This window comes from Suricata suricatta, chromosome 16, assembly GCF_006229205.1.
Source record: "Suricata suricatta isolate VVHF042 chromosome 16, meerkat_22Aug2017_6uvM2_HiC, whole genome shotgun sequence".
Lineage (NCBI taxonomy): Eukaryota > Metazoa > Chordata > Mammalia > Carnivora > Herpestidae > Suricata > Suricata suricatta.
Window position 1 is genome coordinate 36727776 of NC_043715.1, and position 3396 is coordinate 36731171.

Genomic DNA, 3396 nt, shown 5'->3' on the forward strand with positions numbered 1-3396 from the left:
GCAGGTGGAGCCCCTCCTCCTCCTCCTCCGGGTCCCGACCCCGGGACAGGCTGGGCCGAGCAGGCTGAAGTCACCGTGGTCCCCAAGCTGTGATCCATCGCGTCAGTGTTTTAGATGGACTTGGCACCTAGTACCTTCCTCCAGCCTACTAGAACACTCTTTCCCTGTGGCCCTTGATTCAGGATCTCTGACCCTTAGGGCTAGGGACGTTCCTCCCTCCCCTCAGCGATCGTGGAGACAGCCCAGCAACCTTGGGGAGCCAAACGTGATAAATTAATGTTCGGTGAATGTATAGGCCAAAGTCCAACGGAAGCTGGAGGCCGGTGCTGGCACCAGGAGCCTCTGGGTCCCGGGGTTTGAAAGGCTAAGCAGCTGGCATTACTCTCAGGGTACCAAGGGAAGGGGGAGGTCCAGCTTCCAGGACAAAGCTGAGGTTGGGGAGACTGTTGGGAGGGTGCAGAGGTGGGGAGGGGTGCAGGGAATACTTTAGAGGGAGTATGGAGAAGAAACCCCCCCCCCCAATCCGCCATCACACACATGCTCACAAGGGCTGGCCTGGAACCACCTCAAATCTGGAAAAGGCTCTGGTGGCTTTCCATGGACTCTACCACTTAATTCTGACGGTAGTCCTGCCACCTGGATGTGGTTGCCACTGCTGTATTACAGATAGGAGAAGCCAGATACGGAGACGTTGGTCTGCCCAAGGTCACCCAGGGAGGGTGTGTCAGGGTCCAGACTCTAACCTGGGTCCACATGGCTGGAAACCTTGCTGAACCCAGCACTCTACCTGGCTTTCCAGGCTAGTGTAGACACTGGGAGGATGGGCCTCTTTCATTCTGCCGCTCATCGTGTTTCTTTCTTTTCTTTTCCCTCTTTTGAGTGGGGAAAGTACACACGTCTGTAGATACCACATATATACAGATATAAATACCATGTATGCACACACACAGATATACACACATATATACACACACATATATAGACTATATATTTAAACAGACATATATGTGCCCCAATTAGATTTTTTTAATCTATATTTTCTGAATTTAAAAAGCTGTACATATTAATTATAAAAGTCGATGTGTTGAGGGATAAGTATACAGCTGTGATACCATCATCACAATCTATATCATATCAATCACTTCAGCAGTTTCTTCCCACATGTGTGTGTTGAAAACACTTAACGTAAGATTTACCCTCTTCAGTATACATTCAGTGTGTGTACAATATTATCAGCTGTAGGCAGTATGCTGCATAGATTCCTAGCATGTGTTTATATTACAGAATTGAAACTTTGTACTCTGTAACTATCATCATTCTGTTACTTCCATTTCCCTTCCCTCCTCATGTGCGAAAGGGCCTTAAGCATTACCAGGGTTCTCTGGCCACAGTGAAATAACCCCAGCCACTTCTCAGTAGGAGCTTTTGCTTGAGTTTGGTTGACAGTCAACAATGAAAGTTAACCAAGGCTAAGAATAGCTCAACCATCTCCAGGCTCTGACCTGGGGGAGATTCTCCAGTTTCTCTGCGGGCAGCTCCCTCTGGTGGCTCAGTAAAGAATTGGGCTGCTGACTCCTTCCCCAGAGGTGGTAAGGGGAGTACTGGAAGGCAGGAAAGATGCTGGAAGGGAAAGACACTTCAAGGTCAGAACCCTCTTGAGAAGAGAAGGTGAGCTGTAAGAAGTCCCACAAACTCTGAACCTGTCGCAACCTGGGACCTTTATTCTGATATGAATGGTTGCACACACAGAAGCCCATAAATAGAACAACGATACCACAGTCTCCTAGTGTCCTCGAGGCCTCCTGTAGAGTTGGTCCTGTGAAAGAGGTACACAGTGGGGTCGCCATCATGGTGACTGTGCTCTAGCCCAGCATACAGATAGTGCTCTCATAATGCTTACAGTTCTAAGGTCTGGCTGGGTGACCTTGGGAAAATCATTCAACTTTTCTGTGCCTCAGTTACCCTATTTGGGAAATGACAACAATGGTAGTGCCTGTCTCATAGGATTACACTGAAGAGGAAAGGAGATAATGTGTAGGGATCAAGATTATTCTTGTTTGTATCATAGCATATGAAAATGAAAAACATCTCCAGGGTGCCAAATGTGAGCCTCATGTGCCCAGAGAGGCAGAAAATCTGATTCCACCCCAAGCCTTCACAATCCACTATTTTCTGGAAGGGTCCAAGGATCCCACATGCTAGTCTGCATCATAGAGCTGGCTTTGAACTATAATCCACGCATTCATCAGACGTTAACTTAGTATCTTTGGCTCCCCAAGGTTGCTGGACTGTCTCCATGACCACTGAGGGGAGGGAGGAACGTCCCTAGGCCAGAGGGTCAGAGATCCTGAATCAAGGGCCAAAGGGAAAGAGGGTCCCAGGAGACCTCTCCGGGCTTGAAGGAGGTGTAAGGTGTGAAGTCCATCTAAAGTGTGTGAGGGCTGGGGTAGAGGAGAGGGAATGGGTGTGAAGGAGCTCAGGCTGGGGGCCATGGGGCTCCCTGAAACCAGCACTTTGTTCCGCCCACCTTTCCAGAGTAGCCAGCTCCTACCTTATATGGCTTTTACAGGATAAACCCACCCAGATCCAGGGTCGGACAATTCCATATACAGGTCACATACACACAAACCCCTGCAACCTCGGGAGCACCATAGTCTGTGCTTAGGATTCCCAGGGATCTTGATCCAGACTTGCAACCATACAGCCAGGATTTTGGGTTTGGAGGGATTCTAAACCCATATGGCGGGCCTAGGACCCCCTTCCTTCTTGGCCTTGGAGATGGAGGAGTTCTACCTTGCCCCCAATCTTTTCCCCAAGATGCATGCCATTCCTCTCATATGGGAAATGTTCAGCACTGCTGTACCAGGTGGACTGAGTAATTTGCTAGGGCCCTATAACAAAGCACCACAAAGTGAGTGTCTTAAAACAGGAATTTATTGTCTACATTTTGGAGAGTAGTCCAATGTGTGGGAGGGTCCAAGCTCCCTCTGAAGTCTGTCGGACAATCACTCTGGGCCTCGTCCCAGCTTCTGGTGTGGCTGTCAGCCCTCAGCATTTGTGGGTTTGCAGCTGTGCCCTGCATCCGTCATCACGTGGCATTCTCCCTGTGTGTCTGTGCCCCACCTTCCTTCTTCATATAAGGACACCAGTCAAATTTAAAGCCCACCCTAAAGACCTCGTCTTAACCTGATGACATCTTCAAAGATTCTATTTTCAAATAAAGTCCCATTTACAAGTACCAGGGGTAGGACTACAAAGTCTTTCCAGGGTGACACAATTCAACCCAAAACACCAGGTAGCCAGCAAATGGCAGCCATGATTATAAGCATCTGAGTGCCCACATGGCACATGCTGGCACAACGGAAGTAAGAGGCTCGGCTCATGCCCGCGTCAGAG